Raw genomic sequence first — 15,950 nt, 5'->3', positions numbered from 1 at the left:
AGGTATATAAGTAACTTAAGTCAACGAAGCTTAATCAACTTAAAGGGATGTCCACACCGTGCTACGTCAACGGGAGACATTCTCCCATCAACATAGCTTCCGCCTATCATTAAGGTGGATTAATTAAGTCAACTGGAGAAAGTTCTCCCGTAGACTTATCGTGTCTTCACCAGACCTGCTATCAATGCCGCTGTATCACTTGCAGCAGCGATGATTTAGCCTGTAGTGAAGACAAGCCCTGAGTTACATAAAGGAACCAAGGAGGCCTCTGAGTGATTGCCCCTCCTGGATCCTCAATGGAGAGTGGTGCACATAACTCAATCACAACATGCTGGGCCAGATTCTCCCCTCATTTACACAAAGTGCCACGCAGGAACAGCACCAGTGAGAGCAATGGTATTTAACTGGTGTGTGGGAGAGGAGAGTTCAGGGCTTGTATAAGCTTCTCAATGCACAAAACACGACATACATTGATTTGAGGGCCATTTGGGACTATAACGTTAGGCAGGAGCTGACTAAATCCTTAGCCAGAGCTGGACAACCTTTACTTCCCCAAAGCCTGGATCTGTCCAGTGTAAAACCATGCAGAGGGCACACTCAAACCAAGTGCATTTTTTGAGATGGTCAGCAGGAGGGAATAGGATGGGAGTAGCAGGAGGAAGTAACAGGCCCCCTGTGCCCATATGTGCCTGGGCCCAAGGTTCAGTTCAGAGGCCTGTGGAGTGGGGGAAGTCTGAGCATGCAGGCTGAGGGACAACCTAGACCTATGTCTTCTCAGTGCTCATTCAGCCCGAAATGCTAATGGACACCCAGGGCTGTTCTCCGGTGGTACCGTCCCTCTGGCTTTCCTTGGTATTGACTGCAGTGATCCTCCTTTGTCTGTCAAGTGCTGAGCTTGTGCTCAGTGCTGTGTGGGACATGTGGTGAAGGTAGTCCCTGCTGGAAGAGTCCCTTTAATAGAGCACTTACCCATCTGGTCATCCACTGAGAAATATTTTGCCTGCTGGGCTGCTTGGTATGTGCCAAACATCACTTGAAAGCTCCTGGGGTGACATCCTGGCCCCAGTGAACCCAATGAATGGTTTGCTGTTGACTCCAGTAGGGCCAGGATTTCACTCATGATATGTCGACATCAAACAGTGGCTTTTGTCTATCAGATTAGTCAACTGGCGATCCATTGGCCTGAGTGGATCCAGCTAGATAGATTTGCTCATGATGTGGATTCCATTCCAGATAGACAGCTTGTTCACTTCAGGCTTTAGCAAAGCCCCAGATGGTGGCTAGTTGTCAGCAGCCAGACCAGCTGCACTGCCTTGGACCAGCTGCCGAACTTTGCTGCTAAGCAACCAATAAGCCCAGCTGCACTTCCTTGGACCTGACAGAATGGCCAGAGCCCCTGATTGGTTGCTGGCTCAGCAGCCCTGTTTATAAGCCTGGCCCCCACAGCAGGTCAGTGGCTGCTCAGCTGTACCATGCCTGCAGCTGTGCTTGCCCTTGTTCCAGCACCGCCCCTGGCTCTGATCCTCGGCTCTGCCTCTGGCTTATAACTCTGTTGACCCTCCAGCTCTGGCATTCAGCTTCTGTCCCTCCCGTACTGACCCTTGGATTGTTCCTGGGCCCCGGATCTAACAGAGAGCCCACACTCTCGTTTCAATCACGAGGCCTAACCACTCACAGCCCAGTCAGCTACACTAGTGGCTTTTGGCATAGGGGCTCTTTGGTTAACTACTTCCTTTGGCAGAAAGAGGTGGAATTTAATTTTGCCCCTGTTACTGTGAGCCAAAAATAACCCAGTATGGTGCAGAGAGGGTGGAAAGGGACAACATGAATAAACATGACCTGAGGTGCAGAATAACCATCCATAATTTGCATGGGACTTCTTACTCCCCATCCTCTGGGGCTCTCAGCTTGTGAGATAGTGGGGTTGCTGCTCTGCGGCAGGCTGATGTTTTCAGGGGCAGGCTCGGTGGCCATAATGGCTTAACACAATCTTTGAGCTGTTTTTTGAGACTCCCAAGAGCCTATCCAGTGAGTCTTCATTTCGCCTGAGCCCACAAGCTCTGCACACAGAATCAAATCCCCGTGGAAGTTGGAAGGTTCAGGGCGAGCTGGTGCTTCCATGAAAGGGAGGAGAACGAGCACTGGCAAACCAATAGGTAAAAATTCCCAACCCTGTCAAACTTCCCCTTCTTGTCAGACATGCACTTTGTGCATTGTGGGCTGATAACTGAAGGTCAATTATCCTAGAGTATGCACAACGTTAAATTGGAGTCCATGTGATTTGCTGTATTCCTACTGTCTAAAAAAGCATGGGAACCGTAAATGTCACATACATTGTTTCAACTAACAACCTTTCCAGCACCTGGATTTAATGAATTAATTGGGAAACAGAGCTGTGTTTGCCTGGGAGCTTTCAGGGGGGCCAAGAAGTGCAGCGGTGAGGCCGGACGCTCCTAAGATAGTTGGAGCTTTTGCCCTTTGGAATTGTTTTTCCTGTGTAAACTAAAAGCTAAGTATTTTGTTAAGGAACGCCAGGAGTGCCAGCACGAAGCACTTTCCACAGAGTGCAGCTCTCAGGGAATGTTTCAACATGCCCCCTGAGTTGTACACCCCAAAATTGTTGTGCAACGGTGAGAGGGATATCCCATCCCATGGGGCTCGGGTCCCAGCCGCGTGGCACCAGCCGTTGCCTCTGCAGGCTCGATGGCCGTCAGCAGGATGCCACCCGCGGCCAGGCAGATGGAGGAGCCCAGGGAACCCTCGGAGGCGGGAGCAGAAGCAGCGGTTAGGGGGAGGGAGCATGGAGAAGGGGGGGGGGCGGGATGAGATCGCTCAGATCGAGGCCCGCTGGCAGAGGGTCGTCCTCCCCCTGGGTGAGCGGGGTCAGACCCAGGGCTTCGATCTCCTCATAGATGGAAGGGAGCTCTCCTTCCATCACCCTGGAGTTCTCCCCGCCAGTGCCTGAAGCGATGCTCGCCTCAGGGCTCACAGGGGCTCCAGATGGTAACGGGGCAGGAGGGGCTCCATCGGGGGCCTTGGAGGGAAGGGACTCCAATGGAGGGGCGGTACTGTCCTCCCGTGCTGCCACGTCTTCCCCAGCCGGTACAGTGGATGGAACGCACCCGCGGGTAAAGCAGAAGGCTCGGCATCAGTGCCCCCCTTTCTGGTCTTCCGGGGGGCTTCCGCATCAGTGGAAAGGAGCGGAGTTCGAGCCTTCCGCTTGCCCCGCTTCCCCTAGACTATGGCCCAGCCCTCCATGGCATCATCTAGGGGCCGGCTAACGGGTCAGGTCAGGCCGGGGCGATGGCTCAGGGACTGTGGGAGGCAGCAGTGGGGCGGCATGAGGGAGGGAAGATTCCCCCTGGGGCAGGCCCTCTCCCATGCTCGGCAGTATCCCTGCCCCACCCTCCTCTAGAGGCCCCGTGGGATTGCAGGCAGCAGAGGCGGGGGCTCTCCCGCTCATCTGGGTGCACTGGGGGGAAGCACTCCTTGGGCCTGAGTGGGAGCACTGGTGGACTGAGTAGGAGGAGGGGCGGCTCTGGGCGCCGGGCAGCCAGCGATGATGGGGCCGGTGCCCTGCCGGGGCTTGGAGGTCCCAGATGCCTCTCCTTGCCGGGCCAGGGGGCAGTCCCTCCAGACGTGCCCCATCGCCTGGCAGAGGTAGCACCGGGCCTCCCCCCTGGAATAATGCACCCGGTAATGGGCCCCCTGGTAGGGGACCAAGAATGACCCCGCAAGCGCCTCTTCACCATGCGCCGCCGGCGGCAGTTGAAGCTGCACTTGCCAGCAGAATGAGAGGACGTGACGGAGGGCGGGGTCCTTGCAGCCCAAGGAGAGAGGGCTCAGGACAGAGATGGGCTTCCCCAGGGTAGAGAGGGCGGGTAACAGGGCGGCATTGGGAAGAACGGGAGGGACGGAGGTCAGGACCAGGCAGACATCCAGGTCCTCTAGCGGCTCCAGGGGGACGAACACGCCCCCCACCGCCAGGCCCTTCTCCACCACCTCCTGGGTGGTGGCCTCCGATGCTAGGAAGACCACCTTTCCGAACATTTTGGAGGCTGCCACAATGGCCGTGGGCCCCACCACTCTCGCCAATGCCCGCATGTAGGTCTCCACGTGGGGCGAGGCGGGCACCAGGAGGCAACGGACACCGTGCTTCCTGGTCAAGGTTGGGAAGGGGCCCCGGCTGCTATAGATGGTAGCGCGGTGGGCAGGGGAGATGACATAGCAGCAGGCGGGGGGGCTGCTGCCACCTGGGCGTATGCCCTGGGGGCTGGGGGAGGGGCACCCGCAGGGCTGGTGGAGGGAGCAGTGGGGAGGGACGCTGGGGCAGCCCCTGCCATGCAGGGCCTAGTCTTTTTAGTGGGGCCCTTCTCCTTCTTCTTACCCTGGCCCTTCCCGCCGGCTGGGGGGTTCCCCCAGAATCTGAGGGGGCGAGGGACGTGGCAGCAGCGGAGGTCACCTCAGAGCCCGCTGCTGCCGTCGTCCCAGTGTGGGCGGTGGCAGGTGGTTCGGCAGCGGCGGTAGAGACTTGGGGGGGGGATGATGGAGGGGCAGCTGGGGTTGCTGGAGGGGCCCCACCCCTCATGTCCCCCGCCATAATGAGCAGGGACGGAGGGGAAAACACTAAAGAGAGGAGGGGAAAAGGGAGGCAGGTCGACCACTCCTCCCCGCTAGGCTGCAGGCAGGGGAGGAGGGCGCCAAAAGGGGTGGGCTGGACAGGGGGGCTATCAAGGGCTTGTGGGGGACAGTCACCGACTCAGGATAGGAATCGGGCTCCTCTAGCTGCACTAAGGGAGGGGAGTCATGACAACGTTACGGGGGTGCAGTGAGATGGGGCAAACTCAAACAGGGGGAAGAGCACAAGCGCATGGGAGGGGGCATGGGCGCACTGAGTAAGGGGCTAATCAGGACAGGGGGACCACGTGGGAAGGGGGGAGAACCAGGCTGGAGGTAGGACAGGGCACCAAGGAGCTAGCTTCAGAGGCAGGGGCAGGGCAAACAAACAAAGGCTGCAGAGGGAAAAGGGCGGGGCAGGCAAACAGCCTGAAGCTAGCAAGGTGCTGGGGTAAAAGGGAGGGCAAAAAGGCTGCAAGGGGTGAAATGGAGCAGATAGCAAGGGACAAAGCTGGGGGCTTGCTGAAGGGAGCCAGGCCACGGGAGGGGGGGCACGTGTACCTGCACAAAAATGTCAGTTCGGGTTGGGGGCTGCTTCAGGCCCAAAGGGTGGTGAAAGGGGGCGGCAAGCCAAGCAAGCAGCAGAGTCCCAGAGGCAGGAGCTTGAGGTAAGTGTCCACTGGGGATGGTGGAGGGGGCAGCGCCGACGATGGTTGTGGGAGTTGGGGGGGGACACACAGATGGACTGGGGGGCAGGCTCCACACCACACCCTGTGTCCCCACAAACACAGTCAAAACCCCCACCACAAGAGCACAGTTCAAAAGTTACTCAGCCTTCAAGCCCCCTCCACAGTGGTCTGCAGAGTCCCTGTGCGCTCCCCCAGCAGCAGATGGCCTCATCCCCTCTTCCTTCGGGGTCCGGCAGCTCCCAGGCAGCAAAGGCGGCAGCAGCAGCCCGGTGGCCAGGTAGGTAGAGAGGACCCCTCACAGGTGGTGGTGTCCACAGTAGCAATGGCTGGGGTAGGGGTCCCTCACTCCCCCGCTCTCGGGAGCGGGCCAGCAGCCCCCCCCCCAGGGGCTGTAGTTGGAGCAGTAGCACCCAAGGGTGTGGGGGTCCAGCAGCTAGCCAGCAACCAGGTCACAGAGAAGGGGGGTGGGTGGTGTCCGGCCCAGCCAGGGGAGTAGTTGGGGCAATAGCAGTAGCAGCAAGAGCCCAAGGCCCAGCAGCAGGAGCAGCAGTCTTCCTCTAGGCCAGTTGGGCTTACTAGAGGAGCCAAAGATGGGTCTACTGGTATCTGGATGAACAGATTTCTGTTGCCTGACTGATCAGAGCACTGGCTACTCCAGGCTAATGAGAACATCTGACTCCAATTAACCTGCAAAGAGTCAGGTGAGGCCATTAAGCTAATGTGACTGCCTGACCCTAATTAAGGCCCCTCTGATAATATAAAAGGGCTCACTCCAGTCAGGCAGAGGGAAGCTAGGGAGCTAGAGGAGAGGAAGTGTGGCTGAAGGGCTGGTTAATGAAGATATCCTCAAGCCAGTGGTAAGGGAGCCCTAAGGTAAGGGAGAAGTAGGAGAGCTCTGGGAAAGTGGCCCAGGGAAATGTAGCAACTTTGGCAGTAAAAGTTTGGCTGCTACCATTAGGGTCCCTGGGCCAGAACATGGAATAGAGGGTGGGGCCTAGGTTCCCCCAACCCACCACTACAGAAACATCACCTGGGAGGGGAAAATAGGCCCCTCTCAGGACAGGAGGCTAAACTGTTTTGGTATGAGGCCATAGGAGTAACAGAGACTGTGGGAATTCTCTCACCAGCCTCCATTGCTGGCTTATGATGAAAAGGTCTCAGTAGACTGTATCCCTGGCCCTAGAGAGAGAGAGAAGGGCTATGTGGAGGGTTGCAGTGAGCCTCTGAAGCTAGCATAAACTGCCTGGGAGCGTGGGACCCACAGGGACAAGCTTGGAGCTCTGCCACAAGTGATAAAGAACTAAATTCCAATAGAGTGCATTTGGATGGGGTATAAGACTCTGGCCAAACTTTTCTAAAGTCACTTTTCTATAGCCTATTTAAAATCATGAGGTCAGTTTGATCTCTTGCTGCTCTTATTTCTCATGTTGACTTGGTTATTATCTGAATACCTTCATCAGCTTCCTCTTCCTTTACGTATTCAATGTAAGGTCTTTCCCTCTAGACTGCCTTGAGTTCTGCTCTCAGTTTTGGGTAGTCTCTAGTACCTACACCCTTACCACCTGCCAAATCTGAACATGGGTGCAGCCTTTGACCCCTATGGTCCCACTGTGGTGGGATTCTCCACCTTGCAAGGTCTGTTTTATTGACTCATTTTACATCTAAACTTATTTTTGGTACGTCCCAACATTCTAAATTCACCTTATTTCTCTGGGTAACGGTTTGTATATGGCACTTGGCAACTTGTGAAAAGCTCCTACCTACATTTGCATGAGTAATAATTTTCACTTCTAAAGCAGGGCTCTCAGAGCGCTTTAAAAATGTTAAGGCTCCTGTGAAGAAGCTAAGTGACATCCTTGCTGCCAGTATACAGATTAGAAAACTGACTCTCGACGGTTGAAAGTTATTTGTCTAGAATCACACAGTGGAACACAGACTTGCTGACTCCAAGACCTTTGCCTTAACCACCCAGAGCAAGATTGCATAATTTCCCCCAACCCCTTTTTGGATGATTTGCTTCATGGAGGGAACAAGGGTTAAGCAGGCCCTGCTCACAGGACTGCTTGTTACCATCAGTCCTTGTGCAGGTCATGCAAGGAGATGGATGTTTCTCTCCCTCTCACCATTGCCACTGCCTGTAGAAGCAATCCAGCGCCAATGAATAAATACAACTCCCCCCTCTATTTTCATTTTAAAAGCAAAACAAAACCAAAGACAAGAGATGGAGAAAATCCATCCCATCGGAGATGCTGTCTCCTGGTCAGTCCCAGACAAGAATCACAGCTTTTTAAAAAAGCTGTCTCAGAAAGGGAAAAGTGATAAGAATGAGGCAGGCCAAATCACGTGACCTAAAGAAGAAAATCTGGAGTGAGAGGACATAAGCCCTGGTCTACCTTAGGAAATTAGGTTGGAGTAACTACATCGCTCAAGGGTGTGAAAAATCCATACCTCCAAACAACACAGTTACACCGACCTAGAATCATAGAATATTAGGGTTGGAAGAGACCTCGGGAGGTCATCTAGTCCAATCCCCTGCTCGAAGCAGGACCAACACCAGCTAAATCATCCCAGGCAGGGCTTTGTCAAGCCGGGCCTTAAAAACCCCTAAGGATGGAGATTCCACCACTTTCCTAGCTAACCCATTCCAGTGCTTCACCACCCTCCTCGTGAAATAGTGTTTACAAATATCCAACCTAGACCTCCCCCACTGCAACTTGAGACCATTGCTTCTTAATCCCCGCTGTGTAGTAGTCTCCTATGGACCGAGCTACCACCTCTTGGGGAGGTGGAATACTTACACCAATGGACGAAGCTCTCTCATCAGCACAGGTAGTGTCTTCCCAGAGTCACGACGGCAGTGCAGCTGCAGCATTTTAAGTGTAGACAAGCCCGTAGTGAGGCTACTGAACGAAAGGTTGGACTGCGACCATTAATTTGCCACAGAAGTATGTCCACACTGCATTTACTCCTCAGCCATTTTCCAGGGACGCACCTAGCTTTGGAATTCCAAACCTCTAGCTAGAATTCGTTGCCTGCCTTCATCCCCTCTCCCCACTTGCCTCACTAGGACTCATTGGCAGGGTCCATGGCTGCCTAGAGCAGAGGTGGCCAACCTGTGGCTCCAGAGCCACGTGGGCTCTTCAGAAGTTAATATGCGGCTCCTTGTACAGGCACCAACTCCGGGGCTGGAGGTACAGGCGCCAACTTTCCAATGTGCCGGGGGGTCCTCACTGCTCAACGCCTGGCTCTGCCATAGCCCCCACTCCACCCCTTCCTGCCCCCTCCCCTGAGCCTGCAGTGCCCTCGCTCCTCCCCCCCAGAGCCTCCTGCACACCATGGAACAGCTGATCTGGAGGTGCAGGGAGAGAGGGAGGGGAGGTGCTGATCGGTAGGGCTGCTGGTGGGTGGGAAATGCTGGGAGTGAGTGGGGGAAGCGGATGGGGGGGCTGCTGACGTATGACTGGCTCTTTGGCAAGGTAAATGGTAAATTCTGGCTCCTTCTCAGGCTCAGGTTGGTCACCCCTGGCCTAGAGCATGCGCAAACACATAGCTGTGTGAAAAACTGTAAGAAATCCAGAGACTGTAAGTCCGTAACCTAGGTGCCAACCCTTCTTTCCCCAAGTGATAGCGTTAGATGGTACAGCTGCTGTGTTGATATTGATGTTTTATTGCAACTTACTATTGCTCTCTGCATAAGCCTACATGTGTAAACACCTACTGTTTGACAGACATGCAGAGGTGAAGGCCTGAAATTCTAACTTCTCTCCACCTCTTAAAATGTTCTGTTCGCCATTTGGTTCTCTCCGTCTTCTTTATTGGCCAATAGAAACATGCACCCCTCTGTTATATTCAGCAAATGTTCTTCTCTGTTTTTACTGGAACTAAATATTTTTCTGTATTCTTTCTCTTTTGTAGTATTGGCCCTTTCCCCAAATTCCAGGAGCAAGTACTTTGTTTTCTATGGTTTTCTGCAGCTCAGCATGGCTATTTAATGTTCTTTCAGCTTGAGGAGTTGCTCAAGAAAGAGAGCCCAGGACCCTGGGCTCTTTTTCCAAGACGTTGTTTTTCCATGTCTCTCCTCTCCTCTGCTTTCAAAGACTCAGTTTTATTCTTTCTTCCTCTAGATTCTTCTAGTGGTTCTAATAACTTTTTACATCTGTGTCTATTTTAGTGGCCAGTTTTAGATTCTGGATTTGCACTACTGTTACCTGCTTCATTCGTTTTAATACTGTGTTGATTAGGCTCATTGTCAGTGCTGCTAGCTCTTGCAATTTTACTGGGTGTCTCGTGATATTTACTGTGTGTCTTGCAGCCTCAGCTCCAGGAGGCTTCCGAGTAGGTGAGAAATTCAGCTTCCATTTAAAATATAAGTACAAGTTGAGCCCTCGGGGTTGTAGAGGAAAAACTTGAAAATGTGAACTGACTGACCCTCAGAGGCTCAAAACTCAGAAAGTTGATAAGATACTGTCCTCCCCCCGCTTTTTGTAAATCTCATGATTTTAAAACTAATCTAATTGTTTCAGGGAGACCAGACTGATAATTTTTAAACTCTTGGGGCAGAAAATACGAGTGTCGATCACTGTATAGCCATGGCCTCATGGCCCTATGGCCGTGATGACCTTCTGTAGCCAACCTTAATGGGGGTTCTACTCCTGAGTCCTGCTCCCCTTGTGTGCCAGTTCAAGAGCAGCTCCACGGGCAGGAGGAAGTGTCCTATTCGATCTAGTGGCAGTTCTTCCTCACCATGCAGCATATCAGAGCGAAGAGGGACGTGGCTGACAGAGGAGCTGCTAAGGCAGCAGAGGAGAGAAGGGAGATGGACAATGGGGGGAGGAAGGAAGGAAATAGGAATGGGGAAGGACAGGAGAGGAGGAAGGAACGCGCCATTTCCCAAGGATACCCAGGGTTGTGAGGCCCTTTGCTGTCACCTGCCCCTCACATGAGGGAGCCTTGTCTGTGCCCACAGCGGGTCAGCTTCCCTGACTCCACCAGCTTAACAATAGGCACATTCCAACCCTGAGCATCCCCCCTGGAGTGCCCAGCCCCAGTTCCACTGGAGACTCCCAGTGTTTACCCCTACGCTGTTCCCAAAGCAGCAGGGCTCCCCAGCTACGCCTCAGGACCGCCGCTGTGCCTAACTCAGAGCACTTAGTGAACATAAGTGTGAATTTATTTAACAAAGAACAGAGATTTGACTAATAGCCAGTGGTCAGATGTATTAAAAACAATTGGTTGCTTCTAATACAAAATCATAAAATGCCTTCTAGACCGTAGGCTTAACTAACAAGACGCTTGCGTAGGAGCTGGAGTACCCACCGGGAAAAAATAGCGAGTGCTCAGTACCCACTGACAGCTCTGCAGAGATCAGCTCCTCCCTCTCACCACCCACCCCCCCGAGCCTCCTGCCCACCACAATCAGCTGTTTAGTGGCATGCAAGAGGCTCTGGGAGGGGGAGGAGCTGGGGCAGGAAGAGGCGGGGGAGGGGGTGGAACAGGGGCAGGAGGAGGTAGGGTTGCCAGGCATCTGGTTTTCGACCAGAATGCCTGGTCAAAAAGGGACTCTGGCGGCTTCGGTCACCACTGCTCACTGGACTGTTAAAAGTCCGGTCGTAGATGCAGCGGGGCTATGGTAGGCTATCTGCCTGCCCTTGCTCCACGCAGCTCCTGGAAGTACCCAACATGTCCCTGTGGCCCTTAGGTGCAGGGGCAATCAGGGAAGCTCCGCGCATTGCCCCTGCCCCCAGCACTGGCTCCGCAGCTCCCATTGGCTGGGAACCACCAAGGGCTCTCAATAGAGACCTCTTACATGCCACCCTTTGACTAACTATTATGTAGACATCGGTTCCAGGGGATCCCTGTAAATCCTAATGCATCCATTCTGCCCTCTATCATTTGGCATCAGAGGTCCCTGGGTCACAGGGAGTAGGTAGAAGAAACAGACAATGTATGGTTTTGGGGTGGGGGGAAGGAGAGAAAAACAAATAATTCAACAGGAAGAAATCTAAAGAAGGCAGAAAGAATGGGAGACTTCTTCAGCTGCTCTGTGTTCACACTTGGTGCAGGTCTGTGCCACTTTTCTACTTCCCTGATCCTAGAGCAAGAACAGTCCTGGTGCAATTTAGAGCAGCACAAGAATCAGGTGGAGTCCATGCATTCTGTCCCTCCCTGCCCCGACACTCACATAGAGCTGGCTGACTGAGTGCAGATATTCACTACCTTGGCAGGGCTGCTCTTCCCTGTCATGGATGGACTTCTCAAGGGTCCTAGAAATGAGGTTATTAGTTTATGGGAAGTAGCGTGGTCCAGGTGATAGGACTCTAAACTAAGGGATTGTCTACTCTACACAATTAAGTAGACTTTATCCAATTCGACCTCGAGCCTCCAAATTAATGAAGTCTATTGTGCCTGGCTTCTTTGGGAGAATGCTCATTGTCTCGATGGAGTGTGTTCTCACTAGCAGCATCTGCATCGATAAACAAAGCAGTGCATTGTGGGTAGCTATCCAAAAGTGCAACTTGCTGCAGTTTGCTTTGGGAAGTTTGTGCAATGCCTCATAGGACCAAAACACTGTCGCAGGGGAGAATGGGAACATTGCGTCGGCATCCCTCTCTCATATCAACAGCAAACAACCTAGTGGTTTTTGTGCCTTAAAACTGCTGTACATACGCCATAAACCCAGAAGCATGGAGCCTGCTCAGCTGTGCACTCTTGCAGTGAGCATCTCAAACACCTCGCGCCTTCTCCTGCAGTATTTCCAGAGCTGAAGTAGGGCCTGCCACACGATTTCCTGCAAGCAGTGCTGCTGCAAGCCAGTGGAAAAAAAACAATTCACAGTTGCTGATGGCAGTCACAGAGCAGCTGCAATCTGTCGAGCACCGCTTCTGGTCCTGTGAAACAAGCACTGACTGGTGGGACTGCATCGTTTTGCAGGTATGAGGTGACTAACAGTGGCTGCAGAACTTTCAGATGCCAAGGGCCACCTTCCAGGAACTATGTGCAGAGCTTTCCCCTGCCCTGCAGTTCAGCAACACAAAAATGAGAGCTTCTCTGACAGTGGAGAAGTGAGTGGTGATCGCTATTTGGAAGCTTGCAATGCCAGACAGTTACCAGTCAGTGGGGAATCAGCCGTGGGAGCTGCTGTGCTCCAAGTGTGCAGGGCCATTAATCAACTTCTGCTACGAAGGATAGTGTGTCTGGGAAATGCACAGGACACAGTGGATGGTTCTGCCATGATGGGGTTCCCTAATTGTGGTGGGGCAATAGATGGCATGCCCATCCCCATCTTGGCACCAGACCACCTTGCCAAAGAGTATATAAACTGAAAGGGATACTTTTCAATGGTGTTGGAAACACTGGTGGATCACGGGGGGTGTTTCATCGACATCAACGTAGGATGGTCGGGAAAGGTTCATGACGCGCACATCTTTAGGAACTCAGGTCTGTTTCTAACAAAGCTGCAATCCGGGACTTTCTTTCCAGACCACAAAATTAACATTGACGACGTTGAGATGCTTATAGTTATTGCGGGGGACCCAGCCTACCCCTTGCTCCCATGGCTCATGAAGCCAGACACCAGCCATCTAGACAGCAGTAAGGAACAGTTCAACTCTAGGCTCAGCAAGTGCAGAATAGTGGTTGAATGTGCCTTTGGTTGTTTGAAAGGGTGCTGGAGAAGTTTACTAACAAGGTTGGACCTTTAATGAGGAGAACATCCCCATGGTTATAGCTGCCTGCTGTGTGCTCCATAATATCTGTGGCAGGAAAAAGGATTTTCTGCAGGGGTGGGCAGTCGAGACAGATCACATGACAGCCATTTTTGAGCAGCCAGACACTAGGGCAATAAGAAGAGCACAGCAAGGGGTGCTGTGTATCTGTGAGGCTTTGAAAAGCTGTTTCAGTAATGAGTCACAGTAATGTGAGCTGCTTGTCTGCATTGTGCTTTCCCAAACCTTCACCTGGCTTGTATCACTGTCCCTATAAAGCCAACCCCCCGCCCAAGCCCACTGCTTCTATTCAATAAAGAACATTTATTTCTTGAATCCATTTACTTTATTTAACAAACATAAGGAAAGAGGGAGAACAGAAGGAAAAGGTCCCTTTGGGGAAAAGGGATTGTAAAGTTGGAATAGGAGAAACATTTTCAGCGGTGTAACATAACACCACATTCCAGATTATCAGAGCTCTGTGAACGGGCACTTTCTGTTCCTTATACCCTCCCACCCCTCCCAAGTAAAGTGAAAGAGACAATGGACTTTTCACCCATGTCTCATGGAACACTTAGGGGAGGGTGATGCTGCGCCAGGCGATGCTGGCAGGCTGTCCACCAGGGTCTGCAGAGGGACTCTACCCTCCTGTTTATGTTCCTGCAATTCAACCAGACACCTCAACATATCTGCTTGGTCCCTCATAATCCAAAGCATCTCATCCTGCACCAAACACTCTTGCTCATTGGAAGCTTTCCTGCTCTCCATGTCTAACTTCTCGGACAGTGAAATCCTCCATGCTCTCAGCTCTGTGTCAGCTGTCCCGGAGGTGTTCATTATCTGTCCTCCTGTGTTCTGTTTCTCCTTCTAATCAGCAAAAGTCTGCTTTCAGGTGTGGATGACATGTTGAAGGACACATTTCCAGCTGTCAGTCAGGGGGAAAAAATAAAGGAGCCATTGTACATGAATAAAATGTTTCCTTAGGAAGGCCATTTTCATTAAAAAAAAACAAAAAAAGAAAAACCTTATTCCACTAGGTGCAAGCCATAACATAATCGGAATCCATAACCATTCACTGTGCCATTTTGCTGCTCCAGCTCTGGTGAGCGTGCCCCTCCGGGTCATGGGTGACTTTTAATGAAGTTTATGGCAGGCTCATGTCAGAAGCACAGGTAGATAGTTAAACAATAGCCCTTCCCCATATCACCACAGGAAGCCGTTTAGGAACGGGGTGGGGGTGAGGGGAAGTTTTCACTCCCAAATTGCGGAATCTCTCATGTGGGGCCCCAGTCCCCTATCAGCCACTTTAAACTACTTGCTGGCTCATGCTGAGCAGAGTAAAGGCACATTAATGGCTGCATGGTCTGGCAATCCGGAATGTGGGGCTTGGGGTGGGTCTACATGCCCTTTTTCTTTTTCGTGTAAGAGCACTTTTAATGAGAACTTCCCCCATGCCCCCTAGGCAACCCTATGTGATATCAGTCTCCTAAGGGTAGCAGAGGCGGAAAGGAAGGAGATGCTGCAAGCATTTGGGTATAGACCTGGTCCTTATGCTGTGTACGCAATGATGCCAGCAGAATTAATTCAGGAGTTGCATGGGAAAGTGTCCTACCATGGTGGAAGATATAAGACTGCCCTGCCCAGAAACCTTCTGTAAAGGATTGCAGAGTGTCTCCATGAAAGGTTCCTAGAGATATCCATGGAGGATTCCTGGGCTATCCCAGGCCACGTAAACAGTCTTTTCTGGGGGCCACCCTCTGCATAGCTAGAGCGGCCTCTTGTAAGCAGAGAACCACAGCACCTCACTTTTTCTTCACAGTAAACATGCAATACCACCGAATGTGTGGGCCCACTAAAGTTTAACTGGACTTTCATTGTAACTGCATACTCACCAGAGGTGCCTTCCCCGGTATCACGGTCGGCCACCATGATGCCCTGTGACCCACAGGGGAGAATGGTTCCACCACTTGCCTGTCTCCCATTCTCCTCCCCCTCCTCTTCCTCATCCACCATATCATCCACCTCTGAGGTGTCCACATTGCTTGTGGGGGTGCTGGTAGCATCACCCCCGAGAATCGCATACAGCTTGTTGTAGAACCAGCATGTGTGGGGTTCAGCACCAGAACGACTGTTTGCCTCCCTTGCCTTCTGGTACGCTTGGTGAAGTTTTTATTTTCACACAGCACTGTTGTGTGTCCCTCGTGTAGCCCTTCTCCCCCATTCCACGAGTGATCTGCATAGATGTCAGCATTTCTTCTGCTGGATCGGAGCTCTGCCTGCACAGACTCTTATCCCCACACAGCAGTGAGATCCACCACCTCCTGTGCAGACCACGCTGAAGTAGGAAAACTGAAAACAAAAGCCAGCAGAGAAGGAGTCATATGCCCTTTGGCATTAAAGTGCTTCCCCATTGCATCTCATTTTCTACTGTCTTTCCCACCCCAACGTCCCTCCCCCAACACGCACATTTCAGCTAGGGCTGTCAAGTGATTAAAAAAATAAATCGTGATTAATTGCGTGATTAAGTGCACTGTTAAACAATAATAGAATACCATTTATTTAAATATTTTTGGATGTTTTCTACATTTTCAAATATACTGATTTCAGTTACAACACAGAATACAAAGTGCACAGTGCTCACTTTATATTTATTTTTATAACAAATATTTGCACTGTAAAAAGAAAACATAGTTTTTTTCAGTTCACCTCATATAAGTACTGTAGTGCAATCTCTTTATCATGAAAGTTGATCTTACAAATGTAGAATTATGTACAAAAAATAATTGCATTCAAAAATAAAACAATGTAAAGCTTTAGAGCCTACAAGTCCATTCAGTCCTATTTCTTGTTCAGTCAATCGCTCAGACAAACAAGTTTGTTTACATTGGCAGGAGATAAGGCTGCCCGCTTCTTGTTTACAATGCCACCTGAAAGTGAGAAT

Source organism: Eretmochelys imbricata, chromosome 3, assembly GCF_965152235.1.
Source record: "Eretmochelys imbricata isolate rEreImb1 chromosome 3, rEreImb1.hap1, whole genome shotgun sequence".
Lineage (NCBI taxonomy): Eukaryota > Metazoa > Chordata > Testudines > Cheloniidae > Eretmochelys > Eretmochelys imbricata.
This window is presented reverse-complemented; position numbering follows the sequence as displayed.